The following is a 23,107-nucleotide window of genomic DNA, read 5'->3' on the forward strand; positions in this document are numbered from 1 at the left end:
TAATTATGCTTTTTTTGACATCAGGCTCCAAGAAGTTGTATTAAAAACGAGGAACGTCAGCAGCTAAGATTTCAGAGCAGGCTAAACCTAAGTTTCTTTCTGTTAATCTTTGAAACGTCAATCTTTTAGTATGGGAATTCATGGCAGCACTGTGAGGTGCTCAAAGGCTGTGTACCTGCTGTGGGCCAAATCCTAGCCGGTAGAAGTCTGCTGAGTTTAAGCACTGCAGTGGCAGTTCGTGCCAGCTGAGGGTTTGATCTGTACACATTTTCACGTGCTGTCAGCCCCTTTAACTATTACACCAAAATTAGAAGTGCCTGGATTAAGCATGAAGAAATTATATGCAGTAAGGTTTGCCTGGGAAAGAATCTGCTGAGTTCCCAGCCCTGCTGATCTGTTGTAGAAATGACTTGTGTGTCGCCAACCACAGTGTCAGTGTTGGTTAAATGTTTGGATGTATATGGCAAACCTTAACTCGCTTATATTCAGAATTGAACATGTGTCCCACTCCCAATCAGAATTTGTCCCTTGCAGCCTTTGGCAGAAGTGGCAGCAAGCTGCTTTCTGTTTGGAGGTGTCTCACTGGGTTTGTATCGACAAAGGTTTCGGTGCATAGAAAACTGGCAGCAGACTTAAGGGAGGTTGTCACGTTTGAACTTTCTAAATCAGTATTTGTTTTGTATATAAAATATGCACTGGTTCAATGTCTTCAGTGGGATCTGTGACTGACCAGCAGAACAGCTGGTACAGAATGTATTCAGTGGAGTTCCATGATGCTGGAGCTGGAAGAGCTCCTAAGAGGATAGCCAGTCTAGCAGCACGATCAGCTGCACTTTATTTTATGTTACCTATGTAAATGGACTAGAATAGTACTTCTGGAGAGCTGGTGCTAGATAACCAGAAACAGTTTATGTATTTTGCAGCACTGTCTAGTCTTGGTTATGTCGACCTCTTTCAGTCCACCTAACTAACTTTGACAATCTAACTTAAACAAAAGGACAGAGCCAGTAACATCATTCTAGTTTTTGCATTTATATAAATATTTATATAAATACTTACATAATTTATGTATTTAAATACTTACATAATTAGAACTCCTTTCACACTCTGGTCTGGTAGTTGGCTTAATCTCTGAATAATACTTTCCATTCTTACCTCTAGCTTATCAACTCCGTGGTGTTTCTCTGAATTTTTTGGGAACTGCATAATTTAGTAACTGCTGAACACTACAGTGCAGTTGTAATTTGGTTTAGAACAGACTCAATACTGAAGATGCAGAACCAAAGCCTAAGTCCAAAGTACTAAGGGAAAGTGCTAGGTTCAGCAAGAAAAGAAGAGTGAGGATCTGATATTGTTGAATTGCATCCTCTTAAAGAAAAGTGGAAGATTCGTTCTAAAAGGAAATGAGTCTTGAACTGAAAGGTATGAAAGTTTTTGTTTGGAATCTGAGAGAATGATACTGATTTTTGGAATCACGGTGATATGACAGGGGAAGTTATGAGGCAGTGGTGTTTAAGGAGATCAGTCTGTGCACTCTACCTTTGAAGAACTGGAAAACTACTCTGGTAAAATATAAGGCAAGACAGTTTGTGTCGTTGAGAGAGGTTTGAGATTTTTTTCCTTTGAGACTACTTCCCACTTTCAGTCTGCTTTTTGAAATGCTTATCCTAGATCTGCAATTAAGTTGGTTCTAAAAGATAACAACATCAACTAGAAAGAGGTGGTGGTTTATGCTACTGTGAAGTTGCATAGTTATGAACCTATTACCAGATACTTCTTATAAAGTCAGAAATTAAGCCATCGAATATGGGACAGGTCCCAATTTGACTTCCTCCCTAATTTTTCTTGAAGTAATTTTTTGAGAGAAGTAATGAGAGTTGATTTTTTTTTTTGTTTTACCACAAACACCTTAAATTGCAAACTGTTCAAGCAGAATGATTGTTATTGATTTTTTCCTTGCTTTATCTGTAGGTTTCATTGCATCCTTAGAGTCATGTGGATATACTGAAAAGTATTAAAGACTAAGAGCTCCTCCAGTCTTCTGAGACTATGGAAAAATAGTGTTTCTGAAGCAGGAGACGCTTGCTGGATGACTATGTTAGATCACTTACAGTTTCTAGCCTGAAAAATAGTAGGACTCTTGAATAACTTAGCTTCTTTTGTTGCCTGTGCATACTTTCTGGTAGATTCAGTTGCAGGTATCTGGTTGGTGGCATGAGATGTACAGAGTTTTAATGGGAGTTATACAGAGTTTTCAGCTACAAGTAATTGTATCTTCCTTTATATTTGGTTGGGGAGCTCACCTGGCAATCTCTAGATTCAGATATGATGTTCCCCTTGAATTCCTTAGCAGCAGAGATAGTATGCTGGATCTTTTTTCCCCTTCCTCATTTGAGCGTTAGGAGATAGCACCACTGTGATGTGCGTATTGCAGCCAGGGATTAGGAGCCAGCTCATGTTGTGAAGAGGTAAAAGCCCTCCACTTGCCTTTCCACTACTGATGACTGCAGAAGAGCTATTTAAGGAGCTACAAACAGTCCCTTATAAGATCAGTGCTCAACAGTGTCATCTTCATCTGAGTCTCATAACCCCCAGCTTCTTGCTAATAGGCTAATAATAAGTCCAACATTTTGCTTCAGGTCAGGAGGAGACCAAGGTCACACAGGACAGTGGATAAATTTTCCCTATCAATTGTACTAGGACTCAAACTTCGGCGTTATAGCTCTAGTCTAGGACAATTTTAATTCCCTAGCATCCACGTACTGATGTCAAAATTGCAACCAAATGTTTTGCCTGGAGTCAGGACTGCTTTAGCTGGCAGCCTGGATGACACCAAAAACCGTCAAAAGACAGATGAGTAATGGAAATACTGAACACTGCGAATCAGGCACCAAATCTCGTATCAGGAACTCTGAAGGTGTATCACTCACATGGACGGGTGATATTTGTCTGCCAGAGTCGCAACTCTCCTTTGTTTCTGACTTTCTCTCCTTCACTATGAATGGTCAAACTTCAGCAGAGAGTGTTAAGGCTATGCAGCGGAGTAAAACAAAAGTTTTACAGTGACAGCAAATGCAGAATTGTCTAGAAAGGTGGTCGTGAGAGGATAAACATCTAGTGAGATGTGCGGGAATACTAGTGTCAAAATCCTTTAAAAAGGATAAAATTGTGATCCAAGTGACAAAACCAGCCAACTAGCCAAAAAAAGATCTTTTAATTTGCTTTTGCATTTTTTTTTTTTGTAGTGGCTGGTTTACTTTATAGTCTTAGTCTCACATTAGTGCACAAATATTAGCTTGTCATTTTAAGTTCTGAGTGGTTCCAGTTTGCCCTGTGTACATTGTCCGTTCATAAAATGTTTTATGAAAGGTTAGGGAGAGAGCAAGAAATTGTGTGCCTCGCTGGTTTGCTGCCAAGACCTCTTGACCACTTTTGCTTCACAGCATCTGAATTTTCCTGAGTCAAGCATTAAGACAGTAAATTCTTTTCCATTATTGCTCAATGTTTTTTCCCACATTTCTTAAATTAATTTCTGAGGAAAAAATCTCCAAGGAAGTATGCTTGCTTTAATAGCAGAAGGGAAACAAAGTTTTTAAAACTTGCTAGGATTCCGTAGTCTTCAAAGCTGTGCAGCCTTGCAGGGTGTGTGGGCTAGAGCCCACTTCTTCCAACCTGCTCTTGCGGATTGTCTCAGCGTGGCTGCAGTAGCCAGCGTGTCTCCTTCAGCTGTGCTGTCCCTCCCAGTCACTGCTGCCAGCTGGGACAGGAGGGGCAGTGGTGTAGAGATGGTTTTCCCACAAAGTTCCTGAACTAATCAGGTTTTTTTTTTTTAGCTGATAGTCTTTGAGTATTAAAGCGTAGGGTCATTTTAGAGTCATTTCTCACCAACACATCAGTAATAATTAGAAAAATAATATCTTTTTGAAGTGATTTGGAGGGTATTTTTGTTTAGGCGTTTGCCTCTGAAGTATTTTTCCAAGTACTACCTTGTTTTCCTTTAGTCTTACAAAGATTTAGATTTTAAAACTACACAGAGAAAGTTTGTATACTGAAAGCATAAACTACCCAATGGCACGTTACTTGTGCTCGGTATTATTTTAATTTACTTTTTCATTTACATGTAGTCTGTTCTTTCCCAGACTGGATGGGAGAACCTCACTGTCACTTACCCCAATGCTACTTTGCTCGTCCCTTGCAAAGTTAAGGACCAATAAAGTGAGCATACTTTATAGCTTCTTTTCAGTATAAAGTGTCTTCAGCATACATGGCAATCGGGCCACTGTGCTTTAGGTTAACTCCACCCCTCACTGAGCTCAATCCTGAAAAATAAACAAAACTCGGGGAAAAGAAGCTTGCTTGGCAGAAAGGCTGAGCTAACATTATGGTTATAAAAACATTGGGGCAATTCGGGAAGAAACTGAGTATTCTGGCCCCCGTCCCATAAAGCACTTAAGCACAGGCTTAATTTTAAAGCAAGTAGCAGATTGACTGACACCTAGAAAAGCTGAACCCCTCATCCTTGACACTAGATGTGGAGGAGGACTTGGGTTGCTCGTGTGGCAGTCGTGCCACAGTTGTTCCTCCAGTGCCCAGGTGGGATGGCAGCTCTGGGGTTTCTGGGACCAGCAGACGGACCCCTGCGGCTGCCTGGGCGCCTGCCAGGTTGTGCTGCCGAAGCCCTGTGCCTTGCCTGGAGAGCACAGCCATCTCCCTGGCCATGGGGAGGAAGGAAAACGTGTGGAAATGCTCCCTCACCAGACAAGAAGCTTCCTCCACCCAGTAAATTCCCAGCTGTCCTGTGAAGGCTTTTGTGCTCTGTCTGTCCTGTTTTCCCTGAGCTAAGCTCTTGCGTGTGAGTTGCTCTGTCCAGGGGAGCAGACACGACGCATCAAAGGGGCTCTGCTGTGAGGGGAGAGGGAGCGAGTGGAGCGCTGATCTGTCAATCACCTGTCAGGCGTCCTGGCATTTTCGTGATGGATTAGCCTCTGTAGATGCTTTGTGGCTTGGCTAACAAAGAGTCTGATTTTCCTTTTCCAAGTTCCTCAGTGCTACTCTTACAGTACCTTATTTTACCAAGATTTTTTAAAAATATGTTGAAAATGTAATACAGAGCATTGAATAAAAAAGAAAGCATACACATTTGAAGATTAATTTTATATCAGGTTCTATTTTTTTTGGTGTAAGATTGTGATGGAGCTGCGTTCTTGAGACATCACCAGTGTCTGCTTAATAAGGCTTTCTAACTTTATATGCTTACTTGTTTGTGTCCTTTTCCATCAGAGACTGTGGTTTATTTGTGTTTTGCATTGCAGGGTACATGCATGTGTGTTTTATGGTTTTATATGCATTTATAATGTTTAATGAACCAACCCTACAGCTTTTATATGTGCGGTATAAGTTACAGATACTCATTCTCCAAGAAATATTTGTTTTCCATAAAGTGACATGAGCACTGCAGTCATCAATATTTCTTTGATCTCTCCTTAGCGTGTTTACGTACATCACTAGTGCTGATTGTTACTACGTTGTTTTTCCTTCCTGAATCTGATTTACTGTCTGAACTATGCTGTTCTGTTGGTATTTATAAGTAATGGAAATCAGTCTTCTGGTCTGTAATTATTGACCCTAGTATAATTTAGTGTTACAGTATCTTAGGTGACATTCCTCTTATTTTTACATTGCTGTATGTCTACCATTCGCAAAGTAGAGGTGACAAAATTAAGGTCATGTATTTGTCTTCTGCAAAAAGTCCTGAATGGCTTTCCACAAAATGATGAAACTTTCTGGTTTTGAACGAGCTTGGAAGTGAATTATCTAAAAGACACCAAGGCTTCAAAAGTACAAAAGTATATTTTTTTGGAGGTGGCATACTGATGGCAAAAAAAGTTGCAAAGCAAATAACTGGAACAAAAAGACTAGTTCTGATTCGATAGACATGGCTGGCATTGCAAGCAGCCTTACCTCCCACACCGCATAGCAATGAGAGGGGAGCTTGGTGAGAAAGTTCGAACTGCAGAAGATTATCCTTTCACAAATAAATTCTTTTAGCAGGCCCCTGGTGAAAGTGGTAAGATTATACCTCTGAGGAGAGCTACCTCTCTGAAGAAGTGCTTATGCCACTTACAATTTTTGGAAACTCTTAAATCTTCTTGAGTAAAAGTAACAAACTTTTCATCCTTTTAAAAAAGATACGCGCTTTCTGTCAAGAACAGGTCTATTAATTGTGAGTTACTTAGGGAGCTAATACTCTTTAGAGGAAAAATAAACCCTGAGATTTGCATAGCAAAATACACTTACATTCCTTTTTATTGCTATACTTTTTGAGTAACTGTAAGTTTCTTCAGCTTCCAAGTCATAGTATCTAACGCATTTTTTATATATCCATCTAATTTACTTGCTGTGAGTGTGCAGTTTGCATTCTAACAGAAAACATTTTGTTACGCTGCAATCCGCATTCCAAGTTATGGACTGGGAATATCCAAAGCCAAATTATTACAGTAACTTGTTTGATACTCCAGTGTAAATACAGAATCTCTAAACAAACTGAACATAGCTATGCAAGACTATGTTCATATAGTTTGCTACAAAGTTGAGATGCAAAAAATTTGTTTAAATACAATTATTAATTTTTAATTCTATAGTTTTGATCTTTCAAACACGTCTTCTAAAGAAAGAGGTAGGTCTTCATTGTGGCAGTGATGGAGATATTCCCAAAGTGTATGTATTGTATTTAAGTAGTAAATTGGAAACTGATGTAATATTTTTACACCTATTAAATTTAAATTAGGTCCCTGTTCTGCTCCAAATAATGAATCAAGAGCCAAGTCTGGTGAACTCTAATGGTAGGATCCATGGTGAACATGTTTTCTGGGATATTTTGATGATGTGATATCAAACATACTTTTTTTTTTTTTGTGTAACTGATCAGTTTGACATTTATGTGACTTTCCTCAGTTACTTTTTGTAAAATAGATGTTATGTCCATATACTTAGGAAGAGCTGATTGAACTATTTTGAATGAGAAGATATTTTAAGAGAAAACAACTCTCTCTTCTATTTAAAAAGCAGAACTAATCATGTTAATTTTCTGCAGTTTTTCATCTTTTTCATGAAGAACAAAAAATATGTTCACAGTAAAACATATTGAAGTAGCTGCTGTCATGCTCTGGCATATTTTCTTAGTGGAAACTGATGTCCTTACTACTTTAATAAAATCCGCAATCTCTCAGTTCCAAGGTCAGATTCCTGACAACCTTGACATTATTTAGCATTTATTTAGTTAAGTATATCCTGTTAATGGAGTGGGAGTAAAGTACCCATAATAAACTATTGAAAAACTTGGAAAAATGACCAAGAAGGTAAGGATTTGCTGTGGCATTTCAGCTGAGCTGTGTAATCTCCACGTGGCTGCGAGGCAGGAGGGAGCTTAGTCAAATGTGTCTGCCTTCACTGGGAGTACTTGCTACGTAAAGATTATGCTGTATATGATAATTTTAGTATTTAGCTGGCAAAGGTGGAAGGCATGGATGGAGAGAATGCCAACCACTGCCACAGTTGTAGTCAACCTCTTGAAAGGTTGAGAGTGGATTTATCCGTATTTGGAAAGTATTTGTTTCATTGCCCATTTTCCTCTTAGCGACAAATCTTTCTTGAATTCTCAATTTTGAAGCAATAAAAAAGGGAGAAGTGGACTGCTAAGGAAGATCAGGAATAATCTTAAAGTTGATACCGCCTGAATTACATGTGTGCTTCTTATTGCCAGTGCATGCTTCTATTTTGTGACTTTTGTTTTCAAAACTGGTTGTTCTCCAACTTCTTAATGCTCCACTCCCATTTGATCTATATTTGAAAGGTTAATTTCAAACAATGCTTTTTTTTTTTTCTTTTGCCTTGAGTTGTTTAAAAAGTGAAACTTGGAGAACATTTCTCAAATTATGCAAGTTTCACTTCTTTTCATACAGAATAAATAGTGGCAAGTCCTGAAGCCTGCAGCTCTGATTGAAATCTTGCCTACTGCAGGGACCGGTGCTATGGGAGCTGGGGGTTGAAGAGAGTGTCTTCCACCCGTGCAAGTCAAAATGCCAACAGCCACACGGATGTGAATAAAAAGGCCATTTGTGAAAACTGGTGGTTGATTGCTATTCTAAATTTTGGGCTGTCATGTATTCTGACAGCATTCCAGCTCTACTTCCAGGCAAAAATAAATCCTTACAGATAGTACTGCAAGCTCAGTCTCATTCTTCAAAATAAACCTGTTATCCTATTTACCTTTCAAATTAATTTCAACTAAAATTCTGTTCTGGAATTGTATTCCTGTGAAGAGTGACAGATGAGTCACAGTAGACTCCAACAGCATCTTTGAAACTACAAATATATAAAGTGCAGGGGAAAACAATGCAATATCCTGTAACAAAGAAATGCACAAAACATGCCTTCAGGACAGTTGAGGCCACTGATTCTGACTACATGGCATCTGGCAAAAAAAAAAAACTGTGATCTCTGAGGAGTCAGGAAGGAGGCAGACACCTCCTACCAAAGAAACCCAGTCTCATTTGAATGGCATCCTTCTGCGGGCCTGTGGACTGTCAAAATTGTGGTATAATTTCACACAGGTATTCAGTTGTTGTCCTCTGTACCAGTAGTTAATGCCAAATGCTTAATCTCTACAGCAAATACATATTCTAATCATACAGGAACGGGGCAGCAGATGGCCTTCTGCATGTCATGTAACCCGTCCCCTGCCTGAGGAAAGAATAATAAACTGTTCCTCACAGGTGTTCTTTAAACTCCTCTTAAAGAGCTCTGATGATGGAGCTTCTGTAATGTCCGCAGACAGTGTCTTCAAGTTTTTCTCTTATTACTGTAAGAAAGTTTCTCTCAATTGCTAACTTAAATCTCCCTTGCAACTAGTTATTGCTTGTAAGAATCTCTTGTAAGGATATAGACAATAATGTATTCTTATATGCAGCACATTTTTACATATTTTAAGATTGAATGTATCTTTTTTTTCACTCTGACTGGTGCTAATTTCTTCAGCCTTTATTTGTTAAATTCAGTAGATTTCTGACCTTTTTCATTGCTCTCCTTTAGATTCTTTTCAGCTGTCCAGTTAAGCATTTCCTCAAATAGACTGATACTTGCAGAGCCGGGCCTTGTGACAGACAGTTTGTGGCAAATGGGTCCCTTCAACTAGTCAGAGTGTCTAGAGTGAAGGAGGAGTGGTGAAATCAATACTTCATGGGTCAGGAAAAAGTGTATCAAACTCTGGATCTGTATCAATCCCATCTCATCCTCTACTAGCCAAGTTAGGTGGAGATGCGGGGATTTTGCGGGGTCAGACAGCTGTTGGAGCTGGAGCGTTCACTCTTCAGGATTATGAGCAAATGAAGCTCTGTCTTCTCTTGTCCTGTATTATGTGCTGTGCCTGTCATGGGCAGCTTTGTGCATAACTCGGTTACGTTAAACCCTTGAGAATTACGCCTTGCGGAAAAGCTTATCTTTGCACTGGGAGGCACTGTCAATAGCATCGGGTGTGGACTGGGTGGGTTGGTTGGTTTGGTTTGTGTTTTTTCTAGAATGTGTTAAACCATTCCATCAAAATATTTTCTTTTCCTGTCTATATTTTACTGCATTTCACACTTATGGGTAGCTTTTAAAAATTTATTTGTTACTATCTGGTGTTTAGGTAGAGTTAATATTGCCTTATTTTGGCAATGGTTATGGGCCTTTAGTTTTTAGGCTAATGAAAACATCAGTCTCTTCACTCTAAGAATTTTCTAAGACATGCAGGTGCTACAAGGAGGTTGAAACAAAGTGAGAGAATTTCACAGAATGATTTGAGAACTTTTTTTTTAGGACATAGGATATTTTTTAAGACCTTCAGGTTTTAAAGCTAAGTGAATATGGGACAGACAACTGGTTTTAGACATGCACCATGAAATAAATTGCTTAAGCTTGTGCTGTTATTCTGCCAAGTACAAAGGGAACTATTCAAATATACGGTTTACAGGGGTTTTTTTTGATACCTAGAAAAACATCACAAGTGTGAAAGCTTTTTCAGTTCAAAGTGCTGCAGGATGCCCTGTAGAACTTCCGCAGAGTTTTGTAGAATTGAGAATAGGAGGTCAGATTCCCAAATAAATGATATTTCAAAGTTTATTTGATTAGGGCATTTCCACTGTGACATGGATATCTTTTGGTAATTCAATCCCAAGTGGAAGCGTATTCTATACATCTTGTTAAGTTTGCTCTCTGGCTTGCCATGATGGGATAGACTTTTTCATATGTAGCAGCAAACCGAGCGATTTCTTCTCCTGTGTCTTTCTCCTGTTTTGTTCCCCTATTTCTAAAGAAATCTGAATCTTTTTTTTAATGGAATAAGTATTTTTTATAGAAGAAAACTCTGGTTAGGAATCAATCCTCTTTTCTTCTCAAAATTAACTCTTTGGAAAATTAATTAGCAGTCCCCCCCCCCCCCACCCCATGAATTTAGGCTTTGAGGGTTACCAGCAGAGCAGTGAGATGAACTTCATGAACCTAAATGATAACTGTGTATATCTTAGGCCCCATTGCACATAAACTTGCAGCCACCACAGAGAATAAATGTATTTGGTGGTATAATCCTTTGCTGATGGAAATAGCAGTGGTTCGGAGTTGTTAGACAAATATCTATAAAATTAGATTGACTAAACTGAATGCCAACAGTAGCTGCTATACTTTGCTTCATACTGGAGTTGAATATACAGAATGCCAGTGAAGTTTTAAAATCTAAAAGCAAATAGCCAAAAGCAGCACGTGTTCAGATGAAGAATTTGGTCATGCATGTTTTCCAGCAGCTGTTTTTTATTTTAGGTTTAATTTAAAATACATTCGTCTTAATTCCTTGTTCAGAATCATCAAAGCCTAACAAAAATCCTCAGATTTTGTTTCACAGAGATCATTATCAAGTTCTGAGCAATTGTATGTTTATTACTTTCATATTTCACATTTCTGGGGTTTCATGTACTACCCAAGGGCACGGTCTAACTCGAAGAATAACAGGAATCGTCATGCTTTTCATTTACCCTTTCTCATTATTACAGGCACACTATATTAAGACCTTTTTTAGAAACAAGCCAGTTTTACTTTATAACCTTCCGTGTGTTTTAGGTTGCTAGGTTTTTTTTTGTTTGTTTAATTGGTTCTTGGTTCTTATGGAAAGAAGGGATTTTGGTCCCGATTCCTGTTCATGCTATGACCATTCTAGCAAGTTTTGTCATACTAAAGTTGTATATATAGGTCTTTTTAGTGGCTAACTAAAGCAGCAGAAAGGCCAGAGTATAAATAAGGGAAGCCTTTTGTGTCTGTTTTTTCTGGGAGATTGTTTTACGCTGTGGACCACTGTTGTCATCTTACGCTTTACCTGCTTCAGCAAGCACTTAAGCCTCACAGTGTTTCTCGCCAAATATTCTGTGCCGTAGTGTAGTTCAGAGTAGCAATACTCATATAGATAACAATTACGGTAACGGGTTTGTCATGTCGGTTCTTACCTATCAGAAGAAAGTTAAACTTAACTCTTTTTGCCAAGGTGGACACATAGCAGTCTGCTGTTATCCCGGTTTCCTTACTGCTGCTGATTGCTGATGTTGATTTGATAAACTGTGGCTGAAGGTCTTTGGGACAGCTGGCTGCTCCAGTCTAATTTTTATTATATTTATCCTGTATGTAAACTGAATAATGAAAGTTATTACATTTATGGGACACCCCAGATGCTTTCAGCGTATTTTAATATCTAATTCCAATTATCTCAAAACCAGACCCCCCAGCTGGACCCCAAGTAGACTGATGAGCTGACATCAGTGAAATTATTGGTGTTAAGTGTGAAATTCTGCACGTGTTTTGGGGAAGAAAGAAACTGTGCAGAAGGCAATAAGGAAATAAATGTTGGAATGTAAGAAATGGAAAATTATTTTTTGTGATTAGTATTTTACTTGCTATTGTTGCCGAGAGATTATGAGATTTTACCAGCTACTTGTCTATATCTAGTTACATTGCTTTGCAAGATTCTGAAATTGAAGATGAAATTGTAACTACAGTAGATTCTTTGTGTGGCAACGAAATTATCTCAGGTATGTTTATATTCCCTAGCTTTGATTTGTTTCCTGCAACCAGATGATGGCTTTTATCTTTAGTGTTCTGCCAAGCTCTTTCTTCAAGAACTTGCTCCTAAATGAGACCTTAGGTTCTATCCCAGGAAATGCTGAAAATTGAGCTTTTGTCTGACTTATTGGGTGAATAAGGGAGAATGTACCCTAGAATTTGCAAGATCAGAACCTTGCTGGATGCAGGCACAGGTGGGCGCAGGAAGCGGCAGCAGCATGCTCTGTACGTGTGAAATGCAGGCGCTGCGGGAGCGTGAGGGCAGGGCAGCCGAGCAGGTCCCATGCTTGGAGCGTGCCACCGGACAGCTCTGCCCTTACCACGGGCGTGAGCCCGGTGCCACCTGCCTTGGCGTACCAGCTCAGGCTGCAGAGCACGGAACAGAGTTCGGGATTCAAGCTAAGCAACCTAAAGAGTAAATTACTTTTTCCTTTTCCTTTGTTTTACATTGTTGTTGGCCTGCTTTATGAGGGCGATGTCTCTTGGCACAGGCATTGAAAGGACCAGTGGCTTCATTTAGCCCTGTTTTGAGCCAGTAGTGCTTTCTTGTGGCTGGAGAAAAAGGGAAATTAAACCCTTCTCTAGTGTACTGAAGGAAGTAAAGAAATACATGTTATTAATGAAAAACTCTGGTACATGATTTGAAAAGCAGATGAGCACAGACCATATAGCTCAAATCAACTCCTTCCAGTTCCTATTTTAGGCAAGTAAAACAATTACTGGGCGAAACAAGTTTGTGTATTCAGGGCAGTTTATTACAGCCTTAAACAATAGGTTGGATTGCATTGACTGCCAACTCCTGTTGCTATGCTGGGCTGCTGGGTGGTCTTGAACACTGACTGGGTGCATCGTGCCTGGATTGTCTGCGGAGCCAGCCTTGGACCCACTGGGACGTTTGTGAGATCAAGCTCTTGTGAGATTTCTGGCCCAATTCTGCAAGTCCACACGCTGTAGGTAGGCAAGGCAAGTATCTAATCATGCAGGCACTTTGCCAGAGCTTTTGAACTCAGACTGTGATTCAATTGTCAGAGAACTAAACTGGTTGTCAGGAGTTGGTCAGTTCCAAGCCTGTCCTACATGTTTTTCTCAGATTTGTTACTCTCTCTGCCTTAGCCTCCTTTTCTAAAAATGGGAGTAAAAATAAAAAGTTACCCCCTACTGTGAGGTGAGGGCTGTAAGATGGGAAGGTCGCAATGATGATAAATGCCACTCAAGATTGTAGCTAGAGGTGAGCAAAATAATTCCCAGAATTGTTACAGTCTCACCGAGCTCATAATTGTTCTATGAATGCCATGCTATGCTATCGGTGTGTGAGTAGGTAGGCAAGTTTTGACAGGGCAGTTTTACTGTCTTTTTGAGAGTGTGTGTTGTTTCATTTTGTTTTCTTTAATTGTTGTTCATGAGCTGTCTGAAGTTATTTTCCTTTCTAAAATTCAAATTCCTTTTCTTTTAAGTGCTTAGAATATGTATTGAATGATAGCAATTTGACTGCACCAAAATCCCATCTGTCTTGGTATTTTTCTTGCCCCTAATTTTTATCTGGTATTTCAGTGTTACACAGTGGCTTAAGCAATCAGTGCCGTGTAAGGAAGGGAAGCCCTGTGTGCCCTTTAGAGGTAGCAGATGAGTGCTGAATCTTAATCTTGTGTTGCTGACTTCAGCGGGTGTGAGATGAGTCTTTACTAAAGTACTTGAATGCTGGAGAAAGTGCAGAGGTTCGTATACACTTCTGTACCTCTTGTTTTCTCCTGCTTTGGGTTCTTGCTTGGTTTGGGTCCCATCTGGAGATTTCTTGTGCTGTGATTAAGGATCTGCATGTCCGGCAGGGACATCCAAATTTTAAATTCCCTACTTAAGTACCTTTTGGGTAGGAGGAGGGAGATGTTTACCCTTAGGTGGTGTACCAGAAGGCAAAAAGGAAATAAAAAAAAGTGAATTTGCAGAATTACAAATCGGTTGAGGTTGGGAGACACCTTGAGATATCATCTAGTCCAACTCTTCCTGCTCAAACAGGGTCACCTAGTGCCCAGAACTGGGCATGCTATTCTGGGTGTGGCCTTGCCAGTGCGGAATAGAAGGAAAGATCACCACTTGTCCTAATGTAGTCCAGTTCCAACTTGTCCTAATGTAGTCCAGGACACCATTAGCCTTCACCCCTAGGGCCTGTTGCTGGCTCAAGATTTTTTGATACCCATTCTTGTCCCCTTTTGGAACACCTCTTGCATACAAATTGAGGTTCTGTGCTGAGAATCCCTGTTTTTTTCTGTCAGCTTTCAGCATACGCTCAGTAAGCTTTAAAGCTCCACACATGTTCACTGTGCTGCTTTTGATGTGGTCCGATACATAATGTGCTGCTTTACTGCATGGCTGATAAAGCATGACTGATTCCTGACAGCATTGCTAACACTAATTCAGTGTGTTGTCAGAGCTGGTAACTCTTATCCAGTCGGTTACCGGCAAAAGGTGATTAGTTTTTGTTAAATGGATGCAGTCACAGTTAATTGGAGTGACTGTGTAACTCACTGTTGACTGTGATGTCCCTGCTCGAGTTTGTCATCTGTAAGTGACTAAGACTTAACATTGCAAAAGGAGACTTATTTTGGATTATGATGTGTTTTTAAAAGTTAAAATGTTAAGTTTTTTCTACCCTCCAGCTCAAAAACATCCTGTCTGATTTCCTTCATGTTTTGTAGGACTTGTTATCTGAGATTTTATTAAAAAATCTGAGAAATTTCAAACCAAAATAAAGACTATTTTGTGATTGTAGAACTTAATTAGAAATGGGTCAGACAAGTACAGGAATGTATCTCAGAAATTTTAGTGTTCTATCAGTAAGGAAATGGTTTCTAGACTAAGAAATAATGGTAAGACTTCTTTGCTTGGTATAACAGTTTAAGGTGGATCCTTCTGTTGCTTTGTTTTAACAAAGCATGGATCTGAGCGTGGCCAAAATGATTTCTGCAGAGAGTAGGCAGTTTCAGACAGTGCTTTCTTGAGACTGTTTTCTTTATTTATCAATTGGCCCTTGACTCTGAAGTTGAAAATGGGATGTGTATACTAGTAAATAAATTGTACTGAGTGTCTTGCTAGAAAGATATCTCTGTCTTGATAAAATTCAAAAGTATTAAAGATTTGATCTGCAGTTTGAACTTAAACTTACAGATTCAGTATTTTAATCTAGTTTCAACTGCAGAAATGCTCAACTGGTAAAAGGAAATTGATTTAATAGTCCTAAATAGATCCACTTTAATCAATCACTGTAGTAAATCCTCAAAGCATCCTTCCTTTCAGCAAGTATACAAGATCGGAGTCTGCTTGCCACATATGTTTAGGAATCAAAAGCCTGTTGATGCCAGTGATGAATCGGGACCCAGGAGAAGCTACGGGTCTGCTCTCTGTGCAGGGTCCCAGTGCTCTTTGGTAAAACCCCTAATACCATCTGCCTGAGATAGTAAGGTAAAGGGAAAAAACTTCTGCAACTTAAGCAACACATCATTACTGCATTAGAAGTGATTTCTTTACGAGACAGAAGTCTAGAATTTGCTTATAAGTGTACTTTTCCCATGTGAAAAATATCTTCTAAATATTTTAAACAAAAGCAGCTGCTGCTTCCCCTGATAACTATGCTACATAGTATTGCTACAGGTCTGGAATAAGTACTCAAGTCTTCGGTGTCATCTAAAATTACTTATTTGTGTTCAGAGAAAAAAGACATGAGAAAACATGTTGATTTTGACAGCAACTGTTAGCAAATCATAAATGAAATTATGCATCTCAAAAAAAAAAAAAAAGAAAAGGAATTGAATGTGTTTACCAGTCTTTTCTAATTATTACATTCCTGTTATATACAAAATGGAAGGTCATTCTGACCTTCTTTGGAGGTCTTGACATGTTTGTTTCGTGATTGCATAAACTTACAGCATTATTTCGGCTAATATGACACAAAGTATAATGCCCTTCTGACTTCCTACATGTTCTTGTTGGGTCACTTCCAATAATGTCTTTTGGAAGAGAAAGTTCAGACATTTTGTGTATCCAGCTAAATACTTGGAGTAATGATGAACAGGAAAAAAAAATAAGAAGGATTTTAAAATTTTGCTGAAAAAGAGTGTTTTCCAGCTCTCGATTACCAATTTGGTACATATTTTCAGGGTAGGTATATCGGTGCTCTTAAATCTATAGGATATGTATGACTCTTCCTGTATCTTGCGCTCTGGACCACGGCTGCGGCATTAGGCACCCATGGGAGCGCTCTCTTCCCTGTGAATAGCCCCCGGACGCACTCGGGTGTCTCTTGAAAGGAAGAGAGGCAGTTTTCTCAGAGAGATTTGGAGTAAGTTCTTTCCCTTAGGGGATATTTGCTCTGTTTATTTTCCTCAAACTTGGTTCCCGGGATATATCTGCCTGCAGAGAAAGGGGAGATTTTGACCAGGAGCTGTCAAGCCTGTGAGCCTGAGGTCCCTCCTCTTCTGTATGGACATTCTGCCTGTCCCTTCACCACCATGCATGATCTTTCTCTGCTACTTTTTGTACTTGGTTATTGAACCTTTGAAGAACAAACTATGAAAGATTTTTCTTAGTTACATTTTAAGCTTGCAGTGATAAAAGAAATTCCAGTAATATTTTGATAATTGCTTTCACTTAATGGTAATAAATAATAAACACATAGCATGCAGTACCATTTTGACATACTGTAAGTAATTTGGAAAGTAACAAAAGGGAAATCTGAATAAAATCTTTTAACTGATTTTCTTATGTTATTTTTAAAGTTACCTAATTTTTCTAAGAGCTTTTAAAGTGACTTGGATTGATTCCCAATGGAATTTTCCTTCTACACTAGATTATTGTAATTAATTATAAAATTGAGCTTAACCTTTCTAGGTTGTCAATATCTAAGGACAAATGTCACAGCTAACAAAGGCTGCCTGTCAGGAAAGATTAGCACTGAATCTTGGGGGGATTGTTGGGGAGGAGAGGAGCTGTCATTGCCTCTCAGGCGCTGTTTGTATTTTGTTTTGGCTTGGTAAATGATTGCCACTTCTCTTTTCAGCTGGATAAATATATATACAATTTGAACAAAAATATTTTAAAAAATTCTAGTGGAATAGACCAAGTTATTGACTTATGTATGCTTAGAAGATTTTACATGTGGAGATAAACTGGGGTAGTTCGATATCCTGACCAGTGTACGCAGTTTTAAAAGCCAATGAAAGCAGAAAAGAACATCATTGTAATTTACGGTGAAAATTTCTTAGATATAAGCTGCATAGAATTCCTGAAATATCTGATACTGTGTAAAGTATGTCCTTATTTTACGTTTTTCCATAAATCCTCAACTGCCACCCCTGTGAACTAAACCTGTACGTGTGCATTCAGATGCAGGCTTCCCAGCATGCCCAGTTGCTCGGTTCAGTACAGGTTATCTAACCACTCGAACCATGTTGTAGAATAAGGCCCCAAATTCTTGTTACTCATCATTTGCCTTTTTTAGAGAAGGCCTTCTAGAATTTGATTCATTTGAGAGGCTGCTGCAGAATTTGACCATTGTGTGTGCCCAGCCTTGATGCCTGAAAGGATGTGTCTGCTGCTGCAGACAGAACCTACGAAAGACAACAATCTCAATCCACACAAGCACAAAACTTCCCAATACAGCACTTTTCTTATTTAAGAACCAGTTTCAGAGCTGTTTGCAGAATGCTACTGCTACCCCACTTTTCTGAACGCTCATTTTTCTCGATATATCTAGCCTGGAAACTTGACCTTCTTAGTTAAAAAGGATGAAAGATGAATTGTTGAATAGCTGAACAGAGCCTTTAAGTAACACTTTAGATAAGGACATCCAGGAGTACTGCTTGGCCTTGTAATACCTCAGATTAGACCCTTAGAAATGTGTAAGAGGAGGTTGATTGCAGCCATGTAAATTCTGTGCACTTGAAACCTGCCCATTTTTGGCTTGAAGCTTGTGTGAGTTGACATCCTATGCAACGCTGAAAATCCACAGGACTAATTAATTCTGCTTCTCCCCATACACCCCTCTTTGTTCCTGTAAAGTGGCAATGCATTTCAGAGTTTGGAATGGAGTGCTTGGGACTGCAGACACGCTACCAGTCCAGCTCTTGAGCTGGTTGAACCTACCATACTGTTAGGGGAGGTGCTCTGAGATCTTTATGGCTACTGCTCATTAAAGAAGAGGCAAAAACCAGGTTTTTCCTTAAGGAAAACTTTACAGTTTGTGAACTTTTGTAAGGATATGTGTTCTCCAGTCAAAAGACTTGGGAATCAAGACTGTGTGACTTGCATCTGTCTGTTCTGTATTAGTGTGGCAGCTTTGCTCCTGTTCTGGGTAGTTGTTGCTCTAGCAACTCTTATATGGCTGAAGTATAGCTGGTCTCTGGTTTCCTTTAATCCTTCCTTGACCTTGAAATGGCTACCTAAAGTTTATAGCCCATGTTTTTTTTTTTTTTGCCAGGGAATTTATTGGCTTTCTGGATTTACTGATTTCCAAGTTCCATCTTTTTGAGACTCTAAATAAGCCTTACACAGGTTTTTTTTTCCCCCTTTTTGTATGGGGTATGTGTCCCCAGAAAAGAAGTGTGAGGATCTTAAACTATAACTCGTTGTCAAGCAACATTTCAAGCCAACATCCAAAATTTCTATGGTTACCATTTCCAAACCCTTCTGAGACAGGAGGCGCTTTCAGTGTTAGCACCTGTGCCAGACTTTCAGTTAGGGAGAAGCTAGAAGACAGTCTGAATTTGGTTGTTGAAGTGCTTCGTCCCTGTGCACTTGTACAGGGGCAGAGTTTCCCTGGCTTTGGGTACAGAACAGTACCACGCGCAAGCATGGAAGATCATTGAAGATGGAAGATTGGGTTAAGCTGGGGAACTCAAAATAGATTTCAGTGTCAGTTTATGCATGTCAGGTGTGTTAAACTGTGTGCTGTTACTTCTGCATTCTTGCTAAGACAAAACTACTTTCCTGTTGATTTTTTTGGTTGGGTTTTTTTGGTTTTTTTGGTTTTTTTTTTTGCTTGAGGAAGCCTGAGAGATATGTCTAAGGGTAAGAGGAGCACAGATGTTTCATAAAAATATCGGGATGATCTGTATCTCAGTATCTTTGTACCTGTCTGTCATTTTTCAGGATAGGCCTACAGTTACTTGTAGTTTCCTCAGAATGTGAACTCTTCATTTTTACAGGACTGTTTATTTCTGGCACATTTGTATCTTAATTCCAAAACTGAACCTAGAAATGGTACTGTAATTCAAAATGCTTGGCAAAGCCAGGTATTTCCAGAGGCAGCAGAGAACACACAGGGCTTCATTTCTTATTAATTTAAAGCTCCCTGTCTGGATTCATAGAATCATAGAACAGTTTGGGTCGGGAGTGACCTTTAAAGGCCATGTGGTCCAACCCCTCTGCAAGGCTGCCCATCTCCAACCAGGTCAGATTGCTCAGAGCTTTGTCCGAGCTGGCCTTGAATGTTTCCAGGGACGGGGCATCCACCACGTCTCTGAGCAACCTGAGCCAGTGTTCCAACACCCTCACAAATATTTAAGTACGTCCCTGGGTGGGCTCGAACCACCAACCTTTCAGTTAACAGCCGAACGCGCTAACCAGTTGCGCCACAGAGACCCACAATTCTTTGATGTTTAAGCATAAACTCCAACAGAAGGTTTTTCTGCCTCTGAGGAATTCCTACTGCTGCTCTCTGTGGAGCAATCTCTAGTATCTAATAGTAGTCAACTTCTCTAACTGCCAGTTTTCAGAAGATTTGTAGGAAAACTGTACAACAGATTCGAGATGAGAGAGAGGAGAATGTTGCTCTCCCATGTGAAATACAACATATTCCTGTGGAAAATGAACTAATAATATCATAGTTTGTTTATGTGTTGTTGAACTTTGCTACCAGCAAAATGCTGTGTTTGTAATAGATAACACATTCCATGAGAGAGAGAATACTTAAAAGAAGGCAAAGTCAAAGGTATTTTAGTGTCTTCTAATGATAATGGAATCATAGAATGGCTTGGGTTGGAAGGGACCTTAAAGATCACCTAGTTCCAGCCCCTCTTCCCTGGGCAGGAACACCTTCTGCTAGACCAGGTCGCTCAAAGCCTCATCCAACCTGGCCTTGAACACTTCCAGGAATGAGACATCCACAGCTTCTCTGGGCAACCTGTGCCAGTGCCTCACCACCTTATAGTGAAGAATTTCTTCCTTATATCTAGTCTCAATCTACCCTCTGTCAGTTTTAAGCCATTACCCTTTGACCTATCCTGATCTTTCTCATTCTCTCAGTTACTGCCTCTTCATTGCACGTAAGATTTTTGTTCAATAAGCTGTAGACGGTGAGCAGTAAGCCCCGACTTGTTTTATCAAATACGCTCACACTACATCGGAAATGAACATTTTGGAACAATGCTATAGTAATAGGTGACAGCTACTCCAAAGGAGAAGATTCTGTATTTACATAATGGACTTCAGTTGATGGCTTGATCAACAGAAAATGTCAAACAAGGTATCTGTTGGTATCTGGTGCCATTGCTAATCAAGTGGTAAGGTATGGTGGGGTAATCAACTAATAAGGCAAGATATGTCTGACTCAAAGGAAATGAGATCTCATGGTGAACATGCAAGTCTGAAAAGCCAAACCCGATTTCCCCATAACTCAGTGTTTCTTGCTTCCCTCACTTCAAACTTGGCAGCTGTAACCAGCAAGCTAAAATTCTGATTTGAAATGGGTGGGTGGCGTGTGTGGTGTCGGGAGCGGCTGTGCTGGTGCCTGCGCAGCCATGAGGAATCTGGGCTGAGGGGTGTGATTTGTCAGAGCGGTTCACCCCGCTGCTGGGTTTTCGCAGAGCTTGAGCTGGGTTACAGATCGAGGTGGGGGTGGAAATCTGCTGGAAAATGTGTCAGCGTTTTAATAATAACTCAAAGCCCAATCACTAGATAAGTCTTGTATTTTAAAATACGAAACTTTCCATTACAAAGTCAAAGAAAATGACTGTTCTGAACTAGTGAGAAGGTCTCTGGCTTTAGAGAGATAAGATTCTCTTGGTATCCAGAAGGGCATGACATTTTTCTCTTGTTTGATTATATTAGGGATATTAAATACGACCTCAATGTTTAAGGTTGCTCAAGCTGCAAGAGTTCAAAAGATTTGAGATGAGATTTTTTTCAATTTATTTTGTTAAGCCTCTGAAGTAATTGTAAATAGTCATTCTTTTAAAGAACAGATAGTAAGAGGTCAAATAATCCATATATGTATGACTTTGTATTTTGTTAAAAGGAAAGTTCATAGGAGAAGAAATGCGGCTATGGTTGTAAGAAAGACATGTTTAAGAAGAACTATTGCTGTGTAAGTAAAAAAAGCTTTAATCCAAAGAAAAGTGTATGGGATTGTGAAACATTATTGGTAATTGAGAAGATAATGAGGTATGAGAAATACTGGTTTTCAGCTATAGGTGTTCATTGTTAGAAGGCAGACTTGGTTAAATATCATCAAAGAGACAAGAGGAGTAACAGTGTTACTGTAGCTCAGGAGGGATTATTTTCTGTCAGTTTGTAATTTTAAGATTGGCAGGCTTATTTTTAAGTTTAAAAATCAAAGAAATAAATGACCTTAGTCACTCATTATGTTGATTCTTGATTATTCTGAGTACTAAAAATTGAATTTAGGAAAAGAGCAGTGGATTTTGTTTCTCCTATTTTATGTTAAATTTTATCACAAGTAATCTCCAGTTCTGTGCAGCAAATGTTTTCGCAGTTCTCTTGCCTTTCACAATGTTTGTTGTTTTGTTTTAATTATGTCAAATTTTAATGTCCAGTGTCAGTAGAGGAATGTTAACATCTGTTTAAATAAATAAAAAATCACTTCATTTACACTTTCAGTTTCAGAGATAACTTGGAAGCAGTAAGTTGCACATACAAGGAAATAAATCTTTAAATCTCAGTCACCGTTTTTAGCAGCGCTATTTTTCCTTTGGGTGGTGAGGCTTGATTCACGAGCTCTGAGTTAAACTGTCAGTGCACTGTTTTGTTTTGTTTTTTTTTTTCTTCCTAGTAAAACGTGGTCTAGATCTCAGCTGAGACATGTAAGAGCTACTGTTATTACAAATAATATGGCATTATTGTATCTTCTATTTTGTTAGTCTCACTTCAGATTAAAATGCCTGTGCAGTAGTTTAAATTATGGAGCATTGCTAGTGTTTCTTAGCTTATTAATGAGAAGAAAGACACTAAAAGGCCTGCACAACAAAAAAGTGTGAATGAGATTTGCCCTTTCATTTAACAAATTACTTTCTTTCCAATGCAGGTAGAACTGGTTCAAAATTTCCACTGAGAAATATTACTTTTTCTTGAAATACTGTGGTTTTGTTTGATATGCAGGAAATGTTACTACTGGTTAAAAAGAAAACCTCAAAGTTAAGGTTTGATGTAGAAAATACTGCAACTTTTGCAATTTAAAGAGTCATTTTATTTCTATGGTATCAAAAGTACAAATCAAAACAGAGTATTTTTATTTAGTTGCTTAAACTATTGATTCACACCGAAAGTGATGACTCTAAATTTCTTTGAAACTTCTCACAGGAAAAACAAAATTCTTGGATTTCTTCATTGTTTATGTATGGGAACGACATTCTTTTGCAGACTGTTCTGGTGTTAGTTGGTTAAAGCTGTCTTAAATCCATAGTGACCAGATTTGAGGTGTATGTAATTTGAAGACATGAACTTTTGTGACATGATGTAATGTAAGATGGACTTTGCAGAAATCCATGCTGGGAATTTGAGTCCATGCTGTAGGAGAGCTGGGGCACAGGAGACGGCATCCTGTGCAGATGTGTGATCCAGCTGTGTTATACCCCCTGTACAGCTCCAGAGGGTTCCAAAGGCATTTTTTGTTTAGATTTTTATTTGCATCGAGTGTTGTTTTTTCTTTTTACAAGTTTAAAAGGGACTGAAATAGAATATT

The 23,107-nt window shown here is 39.1% G+C and overlaps 1 protein-coding gene and 1 non-coding gene across 3 annotated transcripts in view; one reads left to right on the plus strand and one right to left on the minus strand.

Moving 5' to 3' along the window:
- Positions 1-23,107, plus strand: part of LOC104485111 (glypican-5) — a 369,428-nt gene that overhangs the window by 99,625 nt on the left and 246,696 nt on the right. The gene's annotated exons all lie outside the window — the stretch shown is intronic.
- Positions 19,697-19,770, minus strand: TRNAN-GUU (transfer RNA asparagine (anticodon GUU)). Its single transcript has one exon. It is a non-coding gene; the product is annotated as a tRNA-Asn (tRNA).

This window comes from Chlamydotis macqueenii, chromosome 9 (assembly GCF_036417535.1).
Source record: "Chlamydotis macqueenii isolate bChlMac1 chromosome 9, bChlMac1.mat, whole genome shotgun sequence".
Classification (NCBI taxonomy): Eukaryota; Metazoa; Chordata; class Aves; order Otidiformes; family Otididae; genus Chlamydotis; species Chlamydotis macqueenii.